At 38.1% G+C, this 23,775-nt stretch overlaps 1 protein-coding gene across 3 annotated transcripts in view; it reads left to right on the top strand.

Annotated features, from left to right (window-relative positions):
* ENOX1 (ecto-NOX disulfide-thiol exchanger 1) overlaps nt 1-23,775 on the top strand; it is a 677,866-nt gene that overhangs the window by 328,907 nt on the left and 325,184 nt on the right. For all 3 annotated transcript variants that reach the window (XM_078147594.1, XM_020971657.2, XM_020971652.2), the window contains one exon: nt 8,367-8,521. The gene's annotated coding sequence lies outside the window, so the exon portion shown is untranslated. The remainder of the gene's footprint in view (nt 1-8,366; nt 8,522-23,775) is intronic.

Genomic DNA, 23,775 nt, shown 5'->3' on the forward strand with positions numbered 1-23,775 from the left:
CAGACTACAAATGTATCTTGTTTTTCTCTAAAATTGATGGCTATGTGTCCTTATCAACTCCTAACACAATGCTGTTTGAAAGAATCAAAAAGGGAAACTGAACACTATATAATTATAATGACCAAGCTCAAATCTGGAGAAGAATTTGGAAAGCACAACTCATCCCCTTCTTTGCTTAGATGGGGGATTCTGGGTAGAGGATATTTCATTAGCCCTTAATTAATTAATTAATGACTTTAATTAATGGGTTGTTTGGTTTACTTGAACTTACCTCCTATTGTAAGAAGGTTCATTGGGTAGGTGAGGGGGAAAAGGAAAGGAATAAAATAAGGAAGTAAAGGTTATGTAAAAAGATATCAATTATTTTTAATGGCGGTTTAGGAAGGTTAATCATTGTGCAGAATGAATTTATTTACATGGGGAAAGACTGGAATTTCACATTGAGGCCACTTAGAAGGTTATCATAGGAGCTTAGGTGTGATATGGTAGGGAAATGAGCAGTGGTAAAAGTAGAAATTGAAATGATGAATGAGAAGGAACTTGCAAAGGAAGAATGGATAAGACTTGGTGAATGATGGGCTAAGATATGTGGAGGTAGTGGACTGTGGTAAGCAAGGAGTAGAAAACATTTGATGATCTCACACTTGGTTGACTGGGAGAATGTTCAGGCCTTTTCTCACACCTCATTCTTCTTGGCCTCTCTGCAGCCTTATATACTACTGAGACTGCTCTCCTCTGTGATATTCTCTTCTCTCTCGGTTTTTAGGACACCACTCTCTCCTGGTTTTCCTCTTACCTGTCCCCTTCCCTATCTCCTTTGCTGGGTCCTTTTCCAGATCATACCCTCTACCCAGATAGGTCTTTCAGAGTTCTGTCCTGTGTCTTCTTCTCTTCTCCCTCTAAATTATTTCACTTGGTGATTTCTTGAGTTCCCATAGATTTATTTACCATCTCTGTGCTCATGATTCTCAAAACTACTATCTTGCCCCAACTCCAATCTTTCCAAATGCCTTTCAGGCATCTCAAACATCTCAAACTAGATGTCCAGTAGACATCTTAAACTCAATATGTCCAAAACACAAGTCTTTGTTTTTCCCCGTAAACCCTTCCCCCCTCCTATCTTCTCTATTACTGTAGAAGGCAACATCATCCTCTCAATCCCTCGGGCTTATAAACTAGGAGTCATCCTCTATTCCTCACTATCTTTCACTGCTCCCCCACCCATACCCAAACTGTTACCAAAGCCTGCTGACATGCCCCATATCCAAATTTTTGCCAAAACCTGCTGACTTCACTTTTGCAACATTTCTTAAATTTGCCTCCTTCTACCACTCTAGTGCAAGCCCTTATCACCTCATGCTTGAACTACTACAATAGCCTATTGGTAGATTTGCCTGCCTCAAGTCCCCCTGCTCCAATCCATCCTCCCTTCAGCCACCAAAGTGATTTTCCTAATGTGCAGGTCAGACAGTGGCTTTACCTACTCAATAAACTTCAGTGGCTCCATATTGCCTTCCACAATCAAGTTCAAAATGGTCTGTTTAATATTCAAAGCCCATCATAACCTATCCCCCTCCTACTTTTCCAGTCTTCTTACATCTTATTCCCCACCACATACCCTTTGATCAGTGACGTTGGCTTCTTGACTGTTCCATGAATAGGATGCTTCTAGAGCTCTGGGCATTTTCCCTCAATGTCTCCCATGCCTGGAATGCATTCCAATTTCTCCCCAACTCTATGTACTGGCTTTCTTTTAGTCCTAACTAAATCCTGTCTTTTACGGGAAGCTTTTCTCAACTCCTCTTAATTCAAGAGGCTTCCCTCAGTTAATTATTTCTATTTTTCCTATGTATAGTTTGTTTTGTATATATTTGTTTACATGTTGTCTCTCCCATTAGACTGTAAGCTCCTTAAGAGCAGGGATGGTCTTTTGCCTCTTTTTGTAACCTCAGTACTTAGCATAATGCATGGAACATAGCAGGCGTTTGTTGATTTATTGCCGTTAATAGAAGCAGCTGTTTGTATATAGTTGTTTGCGTGTTGATTTCCCAATTAGACTGGGAGTTCCTCAAAGGCAGAGACTATCTTTTGCCTTTTTTTTTAAAATCCCCATCACTTAACATATGTCTGGCGCATATCTGGTGCTTAATAAATGTTTGTTGAATGAATGACTAACAAATAGAGACATACACTGGCTAATGTTAACTGGTTTTGCGAAAACAAGACGTTAGATGAAACAATCTCAGAAGCATCAGTCAGTTTCTTAGGAGCAATATTATAAATAGGAGATACATTCCTGAATGAGCAAAATTCAGGCTATAAAAGCTTAAAATAGGTTTTTACACAGAGACTTGAGACTATAACCAGGAGCGGCAGCAGTGGTGCTGAGCCAAGTTTGTTTGGGGTAGGGAGAACTGGATTGGCTTAAGCCATGGAGGCAAGTGATTATCAACACCAGTGCTGCTGCCACCTACAAGGAGGCCAGGGTCTTGGAGGAAAATGAAGGGAAGATACTGCTACATTTGGTGGTAAGAGTTTGGTGATGAATTCTCATCATTCTTTTGGATTGGCAAGAAGTCAAGCCCTAATGGGGGAGGAAGGGACAGATAGGACTTGCCATAGAGTTGAGCACTTTTGCAACCCCTGAAACTGGAGCACAAAAGATTGGAGCAAAGCGTGACTCACCAGAATGTAAGAGAAGAGACAGTGTCATGGAGGCTGGCCCTTGTGCCCTTGGCACTGGGCATCTGTGGTCCTATAGATAGGGTGCCTGTAGGATGTACATTTGATGCCACTAGGAAACCCCTCCAGGTTCGTAGTGCAATCTCTCTTCCAAAGAGCTTTCCCCTATTTCCAGTTTATTGTAAGAAGGAACCTTGCTTTACAACTTTCTCTTTGTAAAACAATCATCAGATTTGTCTTGGGCAATTGGCCCAAGAAGGTACAGCAACAGGTTGCATAATGTTATTGTGAAGCGTAATATATTAGGGATATTATTGTGAAAGGATGGTAGTAACATCATTATCTAGCATATACCAATAGAGAGAAGTCTTGAGGGAAAACTATTTGAGTTGAAGAACAGGGTTTTTATATGCTGTATTGGTTCAAATATAGATAGTCCCAGAATATAAACCCTAAAATGAAATATTTGAAAGACAAAAAGTTAGACATATGAAAAAAAAGGTTCTTAGCCTGGGCTCTGCAATTTTTAAAAAGTATTTTGATGACTGTATTTTAGTATAACTGTTTTCATTTGTAAACATATGAATTTTATTTTATGCATTTAAAACATTATCCTGAGAATGATCCATAGGCTTCAACAGAATGTCAAAAAGGTCCCTGATACAAAAAGATTAATAAACCCCTGAGTTGTAGGCTCTGCTCTGGTTTTATATAACCCAGATTATTTTGGGGAGAGGAAAAAGGAAATGTTTTTGGACAATATGGCACATTGAGTTTGAGATAATCAAGATTTTCATGTACCATTAGTCAATGCAGCATTAGCATTGTACCTGGCACGTAGTAATCACTTAATAAGTATTGATTGATCGATTGAAATACTTTAAAATGGCACTAAGGCGTATATTTTTTTCTTAAATAGTGGTTGTAATAACAAGGAATTTTCAGAGCCTTTCAGTTAAATTTTAATTACCCTAGGGATGCCTTGAGTACATTAGATTGCCCCTCACATACACTCCTTCCTTCTCTCTTATTCTCTAAGCGCTCTCTCTCTCTCTCTCTCTCTCTCTCTCTCTCTCTCTCTCTCTCTCTCTCTCTCTCTCTCTCTCTCTCTCTGTCTCTCATCTAAGTGACAAAGATATATTTATTTTTAAAGTACTTGAAAGCTGGGTAATCATTCATTACACTTCACAACTTCCCTCTCAGGGTCATATCGCTATTTGCATCTCACTGAAAGGCCAGTGGAAACAGAAATACCTAAGGCTTCTTATCCTGGTGGCGACTGTGCCAGTGTTCCAATCTGAATTTCTTAAGTCCAGTCCACCCTTTTATTTGAAGGGCAGTGGTGTATTTTAAAGAAACGTATCTTGAAGGTGCAGGTGTTTGCTTTGCCCAGTAGCACCAACAACCCTGACATTTGAAAAAATCTTAACATCAAGCCTTAGTTCACTCACAAGTGTAATGGATGGTCAAAGAAGGAAGATATCATACGGACTAGAATAGTCAGAAATGGACACCCTAAAGGAAACTGTGAGTTAGCTTGGCTTGGAAAATAAGTAGGACTTAAAAAGTCATCAGAGGAGGAGTGTGTCACGGGGAGGATCAGCAGGAATAAAGGTACAGAGGTAAGACTGACTGTCATGTAGAAAGAGGCTAGGCAGATCGCTGGAGAGAATTTGTTCTGGAAATTCTAGCTGTCCTATCGCTCCATGATGAGGAGGCTATAGGCAATTACTGAAGAGCTTTCTCTTTGGAAAGCAACAGTAATTTGAGCAGAACAGGGGCATGATCAAAGGTTTTTTGTTTGCTTTTGTTTTGGGATAAATTTTGTGGCAGTGTGCTAGACAGATTTGAAGAAAGACCGGTCTAGAGTGGGCCTGCACAACCTGTGACCTGGTCGCCAGAGGATTTCAGGTGGCCCGTGAAAAATTTCTTCTCCATTTTTTGCAAGCCACTGAAATCCTTTGATGGGCTGTCGGTTGTGCAGGCCTGGACTAGAGGAAGGAAGAACTGTTGGGGGTGGTGAGGAGGGCCTGCTCTGTGGTAGAGAAGATATTTCAAAAGAACAGACTAGACAGGTTTGAATACAGAGAATGAAGGGGCAGGTTGAGACAAGTGGCTTCATCCCCACTGCTTCTTCCAGCCCTTAGTCAGAGACTCGGAAGAGTAGGAGAAACTTCATGCCCTGATATTCTTTATGACCTTCCACTCAATGCAATGTAGTGTTTGACAGATAAAGATAACCAATCCAGTCTTGATGATCTTTTAATAAAGGGAATTATGAGGAAGGACCATATTTTAAATAATTACATTTTCTGGAGTTCAGTAAAGCTAGAACATGAGAGAAAGATTTTGGTTTATGAGGAAAATATTAGAATATTCATTAATGTGATAACCATTTTTGTAACAAATGATTGATCCATTACCTTTAGTTTCTTGACTTTTGGAAGATGGAGTCATGGAATCATGAATTTAGAGCTTAGGAATGACTATAGGGACCATGTAATCCCCCCTTTTTTATAGATGAGAGACTGAGGGTTAGAAGGGCTATATTCCCACATACAGTAGAAGAGCCAGGATTCAAATCTAGGTCCTTTGACTCCCAATCCACCATTCTGGATGGTGTATCATGCTTCCTCTGCCAGCCTTAGGGTTGGCAACAATTGTATATCTTTTCATTCCTCTGTCCAGAATAAAAGAAGGTGTCTGGTTTCACTTTACAGTGACAGACATGTTTTCCTGAACAATACCCCATAAAGGTCACATAGAAGATCTGAGTCACAAGCTCTGTGATTCAAATTTGGGCCTAAGTTTTTAAAGTGAAGCTTCTCTAGCTTGACAAATTCCATTTAAATCCATGGTGTTAGGTTGGATTATGAAATAACGGACCAGGATCCCGGGGGATATTGTACCTTCATTGGCAATACATATATAGATTTCCGACTTTGCATTGTTTGCTGGGCCTGTATTGTGCTTGAATTCTGATTTTCACACCAAATCCTGGAATGATGTCTAATTTCATGGGCTGTTTCTGCCAAAAGTAGTTCATTTTCTAGCTTATCAATTATCATCAGAGGATTTATGTAACCACTTAATCCTTGTTGTTTGTTTAAGGTTATCCTTGCTTATTTGGAATTCACCACTGAGGATTCTTTGGGGGTATGAGGACGTGGGAGGAAGGGAAGGCTGAGAGAGCCCTGGGGCATAACCTAAAATCTTTGTTCAAAGTCTATTAAAAAAAACCAAAAACCAAAAACCAACTCAGAATGTTCTGTAGCTGAGCACTCTGTCAAGTTCCATGGGTTTTTGTTTGTTTGTTTTGTCCCTTGTGATCTATTTCTTTCTTCCTTCAATTAAATAGGCACTTATTGAGATTTTAGTATGTACCTCTAATCCTTTGTTCTTTGTCCTCTTAGAGATGGGTCAGTCTAGTCATCAAAGGTATTTCAAACTAGCTCTTTTTTCTTCTCTTTCTTCCTGTAGTATTCCCACTCTTCAGTTCTGCAGAACTCAGAAATATCAGCAGCCTTCCCATCCCTGACACTGACTTTTTATTCATGACTTAGGTTTCCTGCTGCCAAAGAATGAATAGGCTGAAAGTGACCTTCTTGCTCCCATCATTTTACAGCTCCTATCATAGCAAGCTCCTCAAATATCACATGGAATATGAGCTAGTAGCCCTCCTCAGACACAGTTTCCCCCCCCATGGCGCGGAGCGCCAGGGATTGGATGAGGGCATTTTGCAATCCTTGGTTGGTGGGCCCTAGAGAGATTGGGTTTCTCACACTTGTGACATGCTGTGATAAGCCCGAGTGCTGGGACTCCTCATGGTACACATCTCACCAGGCTGGCTGGCAAAGGGTAAGTTACGCTGTTCTCTATGCTGGCTTTTGGAACCTGAGATAATATGCGAGCATTCACAAATAGAAGGATATGGTGAACATGACTTTCTTCACTACCATAGGGGAGAGAGAGAGGTGCGAGGGCAGGAGGAAACAAAGAGGCATTCTAACAGGACCAAGGCACGATGCTAGGAGTGCTGAGCTTAGCCTGAGAAGCCCTGGGTTTGAGACAGAGCTCCCCGCTTTATTCTCTCATTGACTGCATTGATAGGAGTGGTGTGTCCAGAAGGAGAGAGCTGATGGGGCAGTCCCAGTGGCCTCTGCCCTGGTCTCACCATGTCTGAGGTATTGTTTTTGGTTCTACAGTCTACATTTTAGGAAGGGCTTTGGCAACTCAAATCAGATCCAGAAGAGAACAACTAAAATGCTAGGCTGGAAGGGAATGGAAATTAGGACGGGGGATGTTTTACTTAGAAAAGATTTGGGGGCAATGTGATAGCCATCTTCAAATATTTGAAGGGCAGTTGAGGGGATGAGATATTAAACTTCTTTTATTTGTCCTCAAATGGAAGAAGGGGGAGCAGTGGGTAGGAAGTACGGAGTCAGATTTCAGCTGATTATAAACAAAATTTTGTAATAAGCAGAGTTGTCTAACAGTGGAATTAGGTACTTTGGGAGAAAGGAAATAAATTATTCATTACTGATAGTTTCCAAATAAAGGCTAGATGACTTTGTTTTTATTTTTTGGGGGAGTAGAGAATGTTGTAAAGGGAATTCCTGTTCAGGTAGATTTGAACTGGATGTGTCCTGAGGCTAAATATCTGTGAATAAAAGCCTTACTTTTCTAATCTGTCAAATGGGGCTAATAATACTTTTACTATCTACCTCCAGGGGTTGATATGGGAAGAAAACACTTTATAAATTATAAAGTTCCAGATCAATATGAGTGGTTGTTCTTAGGTGTGATGATGTTGTTTTTAAAGGTTATTGGGGGCACTTTGTCTTTCTGCATCATTGAAGCCAGATGTTAGCTCATATTGTATACTCTGATATACACTAACAGATTTGGTTGGGGAGATGATATTTCAGGAGGAGCAAAGAGCATGGAGGAATAACAAGAAATTGGATAAAGTTTAATTCTCCAAACACTCAACCAATCTGTAAAACACCTACAGGGCTGGACCTAGATTTTTAATTATTTGTCTCTTCATTTTTTTTTAAGTATGGGGGAGGTGCATGGCCTTGACAGAAATATCAGTATTTTTTGTTTTTGTTTTTGCTGTGTATAATCTTATTTGAAAAGCACTGCTAGAAACCAGGTAGGTGCATTTGCGTGGTGTTTGCCTGAGTAGGACAGTGCAAGCCACACATACCAGTCTAAAGCAGATTATGAAAGATGATCTCTTAGGGGGAGGGGTGTACATTTAGGTAAAACTGACCTAGACATAGTGATGTCTATTTTACTATCAAGTCCATACTTTAAAGATCTATTTATCTATCTGTCTGTCTATCTACTTAGTTATTTTCTTATACGTTTATTTTTTTATTTGCTGAGCTGTAATTTTGCTCCCCCTTTTCAAGAATACTTTTTGTGAGCTTTGTCCTTCTCCTAATATCTTTGGCAAAGCAAAACCCACCAGATTGCTATGTTACAAAGTACTGTCATCTTTGGGATTTTTTTTCCCAACAACATCAAACACACAATTAATTTTACCTGTTAATGCCTAGGCTAGTGGTAGTTGCACAGCTAGCATTCAGTTTAATGTGCCATGATGAAGATGGTTATTTCTGACATGTTTTTAGCCCTTTGTTCTTTCTCTGACCTTCTTTTTTTTTTATTTCTAGAGACATTCTGGTTATGTCAAAACTTCATAGGAGTCCTGCCCTGGCCTTGTTCTGTGGGCAACTTCCATTTGAAAAATTCCTGTGAGTGCATCCTTTTAATCAAGTTCTCAGAGAGCAGAGAGAATCCTATCTTCTGATGTTCTGCCATTTTTAAGGTTTGTGTCAACTTTCCATTTTTATTAGTGAAATGGCCTTAAATTCTGTAGACTGTTTCAGAATTATGCAGCTATTATGTTATACTGCTGAGGCAAAGTGAGGGATGAAGGCAGGGTGGGAGAGGGAGTTCCCTTCAATCAGGGCATCATTCATTGGATTGGAACTTGTCATCTTCCTTGATGTTGAAGAGAAATGAGAGGCTATCTGATAGTCTGAAACTCACGCCCATCACTCTGTCCTTTCTGGGTTGTTGTGAAAATTCTAGAAACCAAGGGCTCAGCAATGTGCTTACAAACCAAGGCCTGTTGCTGTATTACCACATCTCATGATTTTTGCCCTATTTTCGTAAAAAAACTAAATGCACGCACATGTAAATATATACAGAGAGATTCCTTATTAGTACAAATAATGAATTCCATGGAGTGGTCATCTTATTAGATTTTTTTTCATTGCATATTTCCATTTGAGTAGAACCAATTACTATATTTTACATTTAATTATAACTTCAAATAATGTGGATTTGAATAATGAGACCACTTCACAGAACTTGCACTAAACAAGACCTTGTTATATGTATATATATTTATATAGAGTACATACATAACTATGTATATATATATATATATATATACACACACACACACATAACCATGTGTATATATATATATATATATATATATATATACACACACACATTATATGTATATATATATACACATACATATATACACACACATATATACACATATACATATACATATATATATATATATATATATATATATGTATATATAATATATACACACACACATTATATGTATATATATATACACATACATATATACACACACATATATACACATATACATATACATATATATACGTATATATATATATGTATACATATATGCATATCTTTGATGGGATTTGGTTGAAAATAGAATAGTGTTATCTGTTTGAGCCCTCCATTAAATTTCAGTAGGCAATGTTACAGTAAGATTTTGAAGTCCCAGGGATTAATCCCTGGGTCAGTTTAAGGCCTTGAGTTACCCCGAACAGGGCCCAGTAATGGGAAAACAGCCTTGATCCCCAGAGTTTATAATCCTATGTAGTTACATGACACCATTTTAGCTGCAGTTACATGTCACATAAGCAAGCTCCCCTCCTTGAGGTGCCCTGTTTGTTAAGAAAACAATAGTAGTCAATATAGCATCTTATCTCTGGAGAGGATGCCTTTGGGCTTGGCTGTCTCTTTTAAGGAATGTCTGTTTCTGTGGTTTTGTCATCTTCCAGTTGTACTTAGCAGAAAAGCAGGGTTGGAGACATACAATGGTTTGGCCCAAAATAATATGCATAGTAAAAGAAGACAGCTAGAAATGTTCTTGAGTCAGGTGCTTCTATCAGGAAAAAAAGTGTATAAAAATTATGAGTAATTGGCAAAAACATTTTAAACATATATGTCCATGTGATTATCCTAGCATAAAACAGTATATAAAAGCATAAAACATGAATATACAATGTTGCAGGAATTGTTTACTTTGGAATCATAACTGCTTATAACATAACCTTAATTTTTTTTTTTGCAAATATTTTGCATGTTAAGACAGCAGAAAGTAAAATGCTTTTATTTTGAAAATACTTGCCTGGTTAGACCTGGCCAAAGGCTAAATTCACTTTATGAAGGAAAAATCAGCACGGCATAGGGAAAATAGTCAGTTTAGTAAATGGATGAAGACTAAATGAGGAGCAGAGGAAGAGGGAGCATGGCATTCTCCCTGGAATGACAAGTCTTTTTTCCACAGGCATCCATTTCATTTGGTAGGACTTTTATTCTGTCCACAGTGACAAATGTTTTCTCCCTTAATAGCCCTTTACTGTTGGTTTTTTATTTTATTTCTACTGAGAAATCAAAGTAGATTGCACTGCAACGTATGGGCCAGATTCCAGTTTTCCCACTGCACCCTTCATCTCTGCACCACACATTTAACTCACTTTGAAGAGCAGGACAGGGTGCAGAGGGAAATAAGAATTTAAATCTCCATCTTCAGGGCCCTGTTCTGTCGTTTTGGGGTGATACCATCTGGATGTGGAGTCTGTGGAGTCATAGACAAGGAAGGGACTGGAGAAGTCATCAAAACAATTCTTTCTCTTCAGGCAAGACCATGCTTAAACTATTCCGGACAGATACAAATCAATTTATTTTAAAATTCTTCATAGCCAGGGATTCTAAAACTTCCTTTAGTAACCTATTCCTATTTCCCCTGTCTTATAACTCTCACTGTCAGAAAAACCTATATCATTTCTAACCTACATTCCCTGTGCTATGCCTTAAATTCATTTCTTCTTGTTCAGTCTCTCCATGGAGATGGGGAGCATGTGGTCACTGTCCACTGTATAATAACCTTTTCTGTATTGGAAAGCTATTATTAAATCAACTTTCTGCCTTCTGGTGAAAATATCCCCTTTCTTTTTTTCCCTTAATAGATCTTATTTTTTGAAACCTTTCATTATATTTCGTACTCATACTACCTACCTCATAGGGTGGTTGTAGCAAAAATACTTTGTAAACCTTAAAGCTATATATAAATAAGATATATTGTTGGTGACAGCTGGGGTTTTTTTTTTTTTGGAACCTCCTCAAATATTTTATATTAAGTTGAAGAAAGCAGAACAAGACAGTGCAGGTCAAACATTTTATAGGCAAAATGTCTCAGTCAAATGGTTCCCAACAAGGAAATACGTAATAAATTTTTAAAAGAATATAAACCTTCAAGAAAAAATAGAATATAAAAATTAGAAAGGACCTCATATCATCTGCTATAACCTCCTCCTTTTTGCAGATAGAGAAGCTGAGGCCCAGAGAGGTTATGTAGTTACAGTGAGGAGTAGGGATTTGTTGCTATTTGATAAGAAAATACAGATGCAGGATGATCTATGTCAGGCCATGAATGTCTCTCAATCTCTCTCTCTCTCTCTGTCAGTCACACACACACACACACACACACACACACACACACACACACACACACACACACACACACACACACACGGAAAGGGGAGGACAAAGGCATTTTTTCCAGGACCCTTCTATCTATTTCTGATTCTATTTTTTGCTGCTGCTGCTGCTTCCTCCCCCAGGCAAAGCCAGTAGAGGCTACTCTGATGATCTAATTAGGGTCAGCTTGTGGAGGACAGCCAAAAAGAATGAAAGGTTTTTGATACCCAATTAAACATCTTCCATTAATCCCTGTACTGTTTTATCTACCCATAGGTCTACACTCAAAGATTTTCAGTAGTATAACTGTCCCATTTTGTCTATTGTATTCTTCATCTAGCAGAAATATGGAATCTACATCCATGTTTCTTATCTCATTCTCCTGATGAAGTAAAATAATAAGAGTAAATGACTTAAAAGTCAGAGCAAGACCAAATCTTCATCCCCCTAAAGTTTCCTTGGGCTCTGGTCTCTTGAAGTAGTTCCTAAAATACCATACCTTCTTTACCAGTGCTTAGCATAGGACCTAATGCATTGCAGGTGCTCAATAAATGCTTATTGGCTGATAGACCATGCTAACATATAAACACTGGAATTTTTTGCCATGCTGTAAGCTTTACAAAACACTTTATGTACATCTTCTCATTTGATTATTACAACATTTCTATGAAGTAAGCACTGTGGGTATTATTATCCCCATTTTACAGGTGATGAAATGAGAATCCAAGAAGTGCTCATAGTCATACGACCATATCAGAGGCAGGGTCAGACCGAATGCCAAGTCCAGCATTCTATCTTTTATGTTAGGCTGAATTCCACATTAATATTCCTTTCTTCTAAGTTTGTCAGGAATATATTTGTCAGACAAATAGATCATTTGATTCCATGATAGAGTAATTCCTAGTACCAAAATCAGAACACCAAAATGAAACAAAATGAAACTTCACTCAGGAAACCAAGCTCTGTTAACTTGCATCTCTTTCTCCTTCTCCCAAGCTCACACATTAAATAGGTAGTTGAAAAGACAATTAGGGTCAAAGTCTTCTTTTCTCTGTTTTCTAACAAAATGGTAAACCATAAAGGGTAAGTTTAAATATATAAGTATATGTATATGTGTATGTATATATATATAAATGAAACCTATAACAATCTATAACATGTATCTATCTCTTTATCTCAAAAGGCTGCATTAATGGAGAGAAAGAAAAAAGAACACCAAAAAATTTCCCCTTATCCTTCAGTTATTCGATGATTTCAAACTTTCTGAATAAATTCTTGAGCCAAGTTCCCAAAATATTGAAGAGCCCACACATATCTCCTCATATGTGAAAGAAACTAAGAATGATAGACTCTGGAGGTTCTCATTTCCTGAAATTCAGTGCCATATGGGTTACAGCTCTGTAAAGATGAAGGAATAAATATTAGCTTTATGAGATCAAGTTCATATTCTAGTTGAAAAATAGCTTATAATAAAAGATACAAGGATGTAATATAGGAAATTATAGACAAATATACTTTTTTCCTTATGGGCATATATCTAATCTACACATCCAGAGACAGCTCTCTTGGAAAATCATGCTTGCAGCATAATACAACTTGTGTCTGTGATATATTGCTCTTCTTCACTTAACAATATATCTTAAGTGACTATCTCCTTACCAGTGAAACATTTCAGACATCTTTTCCCCATATCTTGTTAAAGAATTCTCTAGTTCTCCATATTGCTCATTGCAAGAATGATATACAATAAGAGATTTTCCATTCTTCAAGTCTTCTGGGTTCCCTACCTGTTTATCTGGACTTTACCCCCTTCCCCCAATGTACTCCCCTCCCTTTGAACATTTCATCTCTTTGGGAATTACATTAGAAAATATCTATTGACATTTTTAGTAGAAGTCTTTATGGGAAGAAATCAATGCTCTTCTACAAAAAATACCAGCATTTTGAGTGCATGATAACTGTTACTGTTAAGTCTGGAGGAAAGATATTTTTTTAGAGGCAGTGAAAATGTTAAAGTTTCACATTAACTCTTACACTCCCATAGTCCATATTTACTAATTCCCATTAATAGTATACACATCTAAACACTTAAAAAAACCCCAGGATGTTTACTTATTTGTGTTCAAATTACTTACTCTTTCCTAAAAATGTCAATGGCAGTTGTTAATTAAAAGTCAATCAACCAATCTGTAAGTATTAAGTACCCCTACAAGGCATTTTACTTAATTCCTCTGACCAAGATATCCCAGCCAAACTCTTCTCCTTTAGCTCATGGTTTTTCTCATGCTATGAGCCAAAAATAAATGATCTCAGGGACACAAAACAGTAGAATGAAGGTAAGGCCCTTGAGGACAGAGATTGTTTTTCTTTTATTTTTGTGTCTCTAGTGCCTAGCACAGGTACTTGGTGCTTACTTGGTTACTCAAATGGATCTCTGATCTTACTAATTTGGATATTCCCTCCAAAGATACATATTGCATCCTATCCATGTCTGCCGATCCTATATGACATCAGTTCACTACGAGAGGTTAATCTAACATATTAGAAGCCTTCCTAGCTTCTTCTTGACCTCATAAGGATACCCCTAGAGCCCTTCGACTGTTTACCTGTCATCTCTCTCCCTCAGCAATATGACCAGCCTATCTTCTTTGTCTATCAGATATTTCCCTGTTCTTTGAAGTTCTTCATTTATTATGTATTGCAGCCTTTGCACATGCCATAGTGTGCCTCTCCATTGTCCTATCGTGATAATCTATCTTCAGTTCTTCAGGGACTTTTGTGTTTCACATAGTAGGCACTATGTTAAATGTTTGTTCACTTTAATCGAATGAAATGAATTTTCAAGAGTCATTCCATTCCATTTTCTAAACTTTCACAGTATCCTTACCTCTTCAATAACATACATTTTTTTCTGCTTCTGCCAGTTCTTTGCATATTCTGGACACCTACCTTTTCATTCTTTTATTTTCAGGACCCTAACCCTTCTTTAGTATGGGTAACAGTATGATACCACATCATCTTGCTATTAAAATTTTTTGAATCAATATTTCTTGGACATCCAAGGAAAAATAAATTATTTTTCATTTTACTTCCTGCCAATTAATTTCTGTAGTCTAATTTTGTTAACTATTTATACCCTGCAAATATGACTTTCTAGATTCATTAAACTAATTACCAGAGAGTGTGATTGTGTTTGGAGCAGAAGAAATGAAAGAGAATGTGGAGAAATTTTTTAAAAAGAAAATATATAATCAAAGAAAGCAGAGGATCCCTTCCAATTCTTAGTCACCAGAGTGCTCTTACTTTTTGTGTACCCTTCTAAAGGATGCTTATTCATATTCATATTAGCCAGCAGCTAACATGTTTACCTAATTGTTAGAGACTGTATCTCAATGACCAGACCAATTCTCTTTCATTTTATGAAACATATTGTTTTTTCTTAAAAAGTCAACTAAGGTTGAATATTTTTTTCAGATGATTAAAGATTCTTGAGAAACTCACTGAAGCTCAATTTTTATTTCCATCTGCCATCTTGAAACAAAACGGGGGCCATTAAACACTTTCAAAATGTTATTTTAAAGTAATTTCTCTGAACTTTGCTATGTTGGTATAAGTTAGAGAGACCTCTTATTGCACTATATGGAGACTACTAATTCACTAAATGATTAACTAGTTTAATCTTTCTTCCACTAATAGCAAGTAGTCTTGAACCTTTAAACCTACTGGGATGCCAATGAGAAGTTTAAAATAGCTCTTCTAGAAGCAAACACCAGAGTGTAGAGAGCTAAATATGAGTCTGTAAAGCTATCCTTCCTTAAAAGCTTCTGATGTTCTACATTAGCACAGTCTTAATACAGTATTCTGGGAGACCAAATTGTATAAGACACAGATAAATTTTCCCCTCTCTGAAATCTTGAAATTGCCTGTACATCTGAGGTTTTAGCTTGTTTTAAAGTTGTTTCCTGGAATTTGCTGCTCGATGAGACTTGGGTTTCTATTCAGTTAATGATAATCTTAAGTATAGCTGCCTGCTGAGACCATTGACGCTGCTGAAGCTGCAACTTTTGAAAGGATTAAAAAAAAAAGCAAATAAGTTAAAAATATAACCATAAGGATTGACAGTCTCAAGTTCAGTTTTTACCTGTTTTACTCATTTGTCTTTCTCCATCATTCCAGAATGTATTGACCACTTGCCAAGTGCATTTTATATGAAAACGTTAGCTATCATTTAGTAATTTCCATTTGTCTTTCAGGTATGCAGGTTTGTATTGGTTCATTCTGAAAATCAACCCCAAATTAATTTGCTTGTGCATATCGATGATAGCTTTCTGGTAAACTGAGATTTTTGGTGCCAAGTTTAGATGTGAACAAGACTTACGTAGCTGAGCATAAACTCTTAAAAAAAAAGTGGGTTTCTGACAGAAATGCTGACCCCACTTTCCCTACAGTTCCACCACCATACTATGTGGGCTTTCATGTATACCTAGAATCAATGGAGAAATGTTTTTCAATCTTACTTAGCTCACATGTATTTTTAAAGACAGCTTTTGACTCTGGGGCTGCTTTTCCCAGGCCAAGATTAACAATGTTGTTTTCCAAGCCACGCAAATATGGTAACTTGACATTCTGCATTATAGTACACCCGATGAGATTTTTTCATAAGGGTCTCATTTGTTATTTTTTGTGGTGGGATTTTGACAAATTGTCCATTCCTTTTTTCAGTGAGTTTCACTTTGGGGGGCATGCCTATAGCTGGCATTCATGTAATCCATCTGCCTGTCCATCTGGGTGCATGCACTGGAGTGTGGCATGTGTATGGCTCTCTTCAGGGTGGGAGTCAAGATAAACAGATCTCTGCAGCTCACCATTTCCAGAAATTAATGAAAATTCTAATGCTTGTTCTTCAGTATAAGCCACCTCCTGAGCCTGTGGTCCACACTCGTAGTTGACTTGAATGAAAACTGTGATCAAGTCTTGAAAGTAATGGATTTCTTTCAATCCCTTTTATCTCCAACCTTCCCTCTCTTTCAGGATCTTGGGAGCTATCATATATAAAAGTCTCTCGTTTTGTGTAATGAAAAGAGTACTGAATTTGGAACTAGATGACCCAGGTTCAAATAGTGGCTGTCCTTGTGTGACCCTGGGAAAGTTACTGAATTCCTTTGGATCTTAAGTTCCTCATTTGTAGATGGAAGGGTTTGGAGTAGATCAGTGGTGTCAGACCCAGATAGAAATGGTGGTAAGGATCCTGGTAAGGCAGCATATTGACTTAGTTTTAAAATGTAATATTACCCATGTTCTATTGTCTTTTTAGTTGTAGTAGAATAAGTTCTGATATTGCATGAGTAAGCTTGTGAATGTAGGAGTCTGATAGGAGCCAAAAATAAAAAATAAAAATAAGTTGATTTCAGAAGATGAAGAAGCTTATCTTTGTATGGGGCTGTCATCACCATTCCAAACGTCTTTCCTTTAGCATCCCTAGAGGCCTAGTGGGGGGAATATAAAATGGACAGCTGCAAAGTACATCTGGGGCACAAGTAAAGTAGGATTGATTGAGCCCAGGCAAACTCACTAATAAGCTTTCCAAGTAGAAGCATACAGAAGTTTTGGTAGAAATTGAAAAGGACAGGAAGCCAGTGGGTTCTCAATACAAATGAGTAAATCAGTAACCATTTCGGATAGAAGAACATTTGGACTTGGTGTTATTTAGAAAAAAGTCACCAAGATCTGTCTTTCACACATCTTCAGAGGGCATCTGTTTAGTGTGGAGCTACATCACTTCATCAGGGTGATGTGGCAGAGGAATTAAGGATATGTAGTAGCCCTGTTGCCAACGAAATATGAATTATTTATAGATAATGCTAATCTTCAAATTTACATCTGCATAACTAGAACTGCTCACAGCTTAGTGAAAATGCAGTATATTGTTAAGGGGGCTTCCTGTGCTAGTTGAAAGGCTGTTGTGAAGGCGCCAGCACATTTGGATATACTTTCAGGAAAAGCATAGCAGTGCCGACTAATACATCTCTTTATTACACTTTGAAATATATCTGGGGAAGGGTGTGCTCTCTGCAAAGCCCTTTATTTCAAATAAAACATCTTATTTTCAGTACTTTAGATGCAAGCCCAAAGCAGATTCAAATCCCTTTCCTACAGAATGGTTTCATTATATCTGCTAATTCAGACACACCCCTACTCCTTGTTTTAGCTTTTAAAGCTTTTAAAGGGTATCATCATCATTGGGAATCTGATCAAGAATGCACATTTGCCTGGCTACTAAAGATAAACAGTTCCATTCATAAGCAATGCACTGTTCTTAAAAATTTTTTGGAGAAAAGCAAAATTGGTTGTCAGGGCTGGGCAGGAATGCCAAAACCAACAAGTGCTAGAATGTTGGAAAACGTTAGATTACATGTGCTTTCTGATGAGTGATTGGGCATAGAAAATGGCCAAGTAAGAAAAGGGAGTATCCACAAAGGTTTTGAAAAGACAAAAATTAGTGCAAGGGAAACCCCTACTAAATTGGTAAAAGAGCTTACCTGAATAAAGGGAATTATGCTAAAAATCCAAGAAAAATACAGTTTGTTACTTGTAAGTACATACAGAATCTTAAACTAATGACTAAGCAAAGGCTTGTCAAGAGAAACTCTTTTGCCTTGTTTAATGGATAGCATATTTGCTTATTTAATTCTCACCTTTCCCCCATATTTTTATTTTAATATGGTCAGGGGAGTCCATATCATTTAAGTCTCTGGGTCCTTATCCACTGCTCTTCTCAGAAACCCTCATTTGCAAAGGAGTAGTGACCCACCCAGAGTTGGACAGAAATCATTTTCTCTCTTGCTTCAACAATTCTTCACTACTTAGATCCGGAGTTCTCTTTTGAAGGCATGTGTGATCCCACACAAAACAACACGGAAGGAAGAAAATGATTTGAAAGTGACTGAAAACTGATAGTTTATTTGGGACTTTCTTCCCTTTCAGAATTAAGGGGTAGTAAGCAAGAATCTTTAGGGGGAAAAGTCATGCGGCTGCTTCAGTGTGAGTTTTCTATGTCCACCTCATAGCACAGAAGTGCACTAAAGGACCAGCATCCTTGCATTCCCTTCCCCTGGCAGATTGGAAGTAGAACAAAATAAATATGGGGAGGGAGTAAATGAATGATAAAGCTATGTGGAGAAGAGACTCTTCATTAGCTTTCCCTTCCCACTAATCCTAAGCAGTAGCAAGCTGTCATGATTCCTTTGATTTCCTTTTTTATTTTTATGAGAAGCACTTCTCTAAGTACTTGAAGATGTTTTTTCTAAAACACAAATGGGAGAGGAGTTGAATTATAGAAGAAAAACTATTTTCTTGGTATCTTTTGCTGAAAATGGAGGTTTGCTTTAGTGTTCATGGTGTCATGGCCTCTTCAAATTAAAGAGGATCTTAGAAGTCAGCCAATCCAACCTCTCACTGCAAATTCCTTCCATCGTATCACTGGCTGGTATTGTCCTCTCCCCAATAACCTTGCTTCTACCATTATCAGTGACTAGTATTGTCCTGTTCCTGGTAGCATTCCTTCTACAATATCCTTCCCTAGTTTTAGTACTTTAAGCAGTGGGAAATTCAACACCTTAGAAAGCAGGCAGTTCATTTAATTTTTAAACAGCCTCTAAATGTATTTCCTTATGTCTGGTTGAAATCACCTTCTATCTCTGTGGTAGCTAAGAAAACCTTTCTGACTTCCTGGATCTAGCCTTTCTTGTGCCAGGTACTACTCACTATAGAAACATCCTTTTTTCTTACTTGTACCCCTTTGCACACTCACACACACACACACACACACACACACACACACACACACACACCCCGCTTCCTTTTTCTGGAAACTTTAATGCCTAGAATCTTTCAAACTAGAAATTTTCTTGTCCCATTCACCCAAAAATAATTAGATGTACCTGATCAAAAGCTCGTTCATAAGTATAAAACTCTTGCTTTTCATTGGCATCCTTGAGCCACTTTGTTTTATGAGATATTGTCAGGTTTCTTACACGGACCCACTAACTAGACTTTGGCATGCTGGTGTACCAAGCCAGGAGGGTATCTTTCAAAGTATCATTGATCTCCTTCCTCTCTTTGCTGTTGCTTCAGAGAGCATCTCACTGCAGGATTTTTCTATTCTGGCCGAATTATGGAAGAATCTAGTATCCTCCAGAAATTTTCCATCTTTGTCTCTCTGGTGGTCCTGATCTAGATTTCTCTTTAACTGTGGAACCATCTTCAAATGTCCCACCTTATGCTTTGGGTGTCTCAAGTTTTTCTTTTTGTGAGCTTAACCACTCTTTTGATAGGGCCTATTCCCTTTAACATTGCTGGCTCATCAGCTTCTTCTTTAGAAATTGCTTGGTCCCCAAAAGCAGAAGCAACTGAAACAAGCTTCCCCCCACTAGAACTAGTTCTGATCTTTAAAACTATACAGAGTAACCAAAAATCACTCTTCCTCATAGCAGACCCTTAATACTTGAAAACATATTATGGTCCTTCCAAGTCTTCAGTTTATCCATGTTAAATATCCCCAATTTCTTCAATAATTCCTCAAATGACATAGCTTTGAGCTCCTTTGTTATCTTGGCCAGCTTTCCCTGAATACCCTCTGAGGTTTCAAATGAGGAAAAACATGACCATAGTAGGTAAAGGAACCTGTCCAGGTTACATAGCTAATTGGTATTTGTGTCCCTAGCACAAGCAATTAGCTCATGCCTGGCATATAGCAGACTCACAATAAATGCTTGTTGACTGACTGACTGACTGAGGTTGTACTAAAGTTTTTATAGTTAACTTCAATATAGCTCCAAATCTAAATTATCATCAGATATTATGTCTTAATTCAATAAAGTTTTCACTTTGTGTATTCAGAGACTATAAGACTGTTCCAAAATAATTTTGAAACATCTAGGATCATTACTGTATTTTGGATAAAAATTTGAAATCACCTTCAAAATTATACCAATGATAAGGTTTTCCATATAGCTATTCTTAGAGACCATTTCCATTCATTTGGTTGGACTACATGATCTTTATAACTTTATAACCCACACATAACACACACACACAATACAGTACTATTTTACCAAACAATGCACCAGTGTTAGAAACTGCAGCTATATTTGTATCAGGCCATTTATAACTCTAAAATAAGATTATATCAAAGAAATGGAATTTGCTTCCTAATTGATTAGTTTTAAAACATTATTTTCCAAAAGTGGAAGACCAGAAAATTAATATCAATTTTGTGGAAGGATCACTAATACAATATGTCAGAAAATCAAACAGATATCTAAAGATATAAAAATTTATAAGCTTTAATGCTGTTAGGCCTTATCAGTTTTTTTAATATAAATTTATTTATTTTTAGCTTTCAACATTCACTTCTACAAGTTGAGTTCCAAATTTTCACCCCATCTCACCCCTCCTCCCCACCCCAAGATTGCATGCGTTCTGAATATCCCTTCCCCTAGTCTGCACTCCCTTCTATCTCTCCCCCCCACCTTCTTCCCTTCTCTTTCTATTTTCCTGTAGGGCAGGATAGACTTCTGTACCCCATTTCCTGTATTTCTTATTTCCCAGTAGCGTATGAAAACTTTTTTTTAAACATATGTTTTTAAAACTTTAGGTTCCAAATTTTCTCTCTTATTACTCCCTCCCCACCCACCCTCACTGAAAAGGCAAGCAACTCAATATAGGCTGTACATGTGCAGTTACGCAAAACACTTCCATAGTAGACATGTTGTGAAAAACTAACTCTATTTCCCTTAATCCTATCCTGCCCTCCCATTTATTCTATTCTTTCTTTTGACCCTGTCCCTCCTCAGAAGTATTTACTTCTGATTACCCCTTTCCCAATCTGCCCTCCTCTCTATCATCCCCCTGCTCTCTTGTCCCCTTCTCCCCCTATTTTCCTGTAGGGTAAGACAGATTTCCATACCCAATTGAATGTGTATGTTATTCCCTCCTTAAGCCAAATCCTATGAGAATAAGATTCACTCATTCCCTCTCACCTTCCCCCATTTCCCCTCCACTGTAAGAGACTTTTCTGTTTTTTTTGTGAGATAATTTACCCCATTCTACCTCTCCCTTTCTTCTTCTCCAGTATAATCCTCCTCATCCCTTAATTTTATTATCCCTTAATCTTCAACTCACCCTGTGCCTCTATCTATCTATCTATCTATCTATCTATCTATCTATCTATCATACATATAATTTTTTTCCTCCAACTACCCTAATACTGACAAAGGTCTCATGAGTTATAAATATCATCTTTCCATGCAGGAATGTAAACAGTTCAATCTTAATAAGTCTCTTATGATTTCTCTTTCCTGTTTACCTCTTCATGTTCCACTTGAGTCCTGTATTTGAAAGTCAAATTTTCTATTCAGCTCTGGTCTTTTCATCAGAATGCTTGAAAGTCCTCTATTTCACTGAATGACCATTTTTTCCCCTGAAGGATTATACTCAGTTTTGCTGGGTAGGTGATTCTTGGTTGTAATCCTATCTCCTTTGCCCTCCGGAATATTATATTCCATGCCCTGCGGTCCTTTAATGTAGAAGCTGCTAAATCTTGTGTTATCCTGATTGTGTTTCCACAGTACTTGAATTGTTTCCTTCTGGCAGCTTGTAATATTTTCTCCTTGACCTGGGAACTCTGGAATTTGGCTAATATTCCTAGGAGTTTTCCTTTGGGGATCTCTTTCAGGAGGAGATCTGTGGATTCTTTCAATTTCTATTTTGCCCTCTGGTTCTAAATATCAGGGCAGTTTTCCTTGATAATTTCTTGAAAGATGATGTCTAGGCTCTTTTTTTGATCATGGCTTTCAGATAGTCCAATAATTTTTAAATTCTCTCTCCTGGATCTATTTTCCAGGTCAGTTTTTTTCCAATGAGATATTTCACATTGTTTTCTAATTTTTCATTCTTTTGGATTTGTTTTACAGTGTCTTGATTTCTCATAAAGTCACTAGCTTCCAATTGCTCTATTCTAATTTTTAAGGAAGTATTTTCTTCAGTAATCTTTTGGACTTCCTTTTCCATTTGGCCAATTTTTCTTTTTAGGGCATTTTTCTCCTCATTGGCTTTTTGGACCTCTTTTGCCATTTGGGTTAGGCTATTTTTTAAGGTGTTATTTTCTTCAGTATTTTTTTGGGTCTCCTTTAGCAAGCTGTTGACTTGTTTTTCATGATTTTCTTGCATCACTCTCATTTCTCTTCCCAGTTTTTCCTCTACTTCCCTTACTTGCTTCTCAAAATCCCTTTTGAGCTCTTCCAAGGCCTGGGACTGATTCATATTTTTCTTGGAGGCTTTGGATGTAGGAGCTTTGACTTTGTTGTCTTCTTCTGGTTGTATATTTTGATCTTTTTTTCACCAAAGTAAGATAATATAGTCTGACTCTTTTTGCACTGCTTGCTCATGATCCGGCCAGTTACTTGAGTTTTAAACTCTTTGTTAAGGTAAGAGTCTGCTTCCAATGTGGAGAATGTACTGTCCCAAGCTTCAGGGGTTTGTACAGCTGTTTTCAGAGATACTTGTAGGGACCTGTAAATTTTCAGTTCTTCCAAGGTGGTATGATAAGGGGTGAGGTGTTTACTCCTTTCCTGGCCTGTGACCACAAGTATTCCTTTCTGTCCTGTAACTGTGAGGAGGGTTCCTCTCCACAGCCACTACAAGCTCCACCAGCCAGCTCCTCCTCACCCCAGCACGCTGCCCAGAACTGTGACCCAGATCCAAACGGGCAATGCAACAGATTCCTGCCTCAGCACTGGCAAAGCAATCCCTGCAATCCCTCTGTGATCAGCCACTGGATTCCCCCTCAGTCTGTGGGCCGGAAGCTCGGGAAGCAGCTACCCCCCCCCACCCCACCCCCCTGGGGCCACTCTTGGGGAATGGAGCTGAGACCCTGCCTTCCTCTCTCAGCACTGACAGAAACAGACTTTTCCCACTGACCTTCTAAGTTGTCTTTGGTATTCGTGGATTGAGGAGTCTGGAAACCTCCACAGCTGCCCATGATTCAGTCCTCTGAGGCCTGCTTCAGGTTCACTGTGGCCTGTGTGCCCACACCGAGCTGCACTGAGCTCCCAGCCCAGCGTGATACACCTTTCTGATCAATCGTCCAGGTTGTCTTGGGCTGGAAATTTGTTTCAGTCTGTCTTTTTTGTGGGTTCTGCTGCTTCAGAATTTGTTTAGAGCCATTTTTTATGAGTATTTGGAGGGGTTTGGGGGAGA

The sequence above is a fragment of the Phascolarctos cinereus genome, unplaced genomic scaffold, assembly GCF_003287225.1.
Source record: "Phascolarctos cinereus isolate Bilbo 61053 unplaced genomic scaffold, phaCin_HiC Scaffold_7;HRSCAF=346, whole genome shotgun sequence".
Classification (NCBI taxonomy): Eukaryota; Metazoa; Chordata; class Mammalia; order Diprotodontia; family Phascolarctidae; genus Phascolarctos; species Phascolarctos cinereus.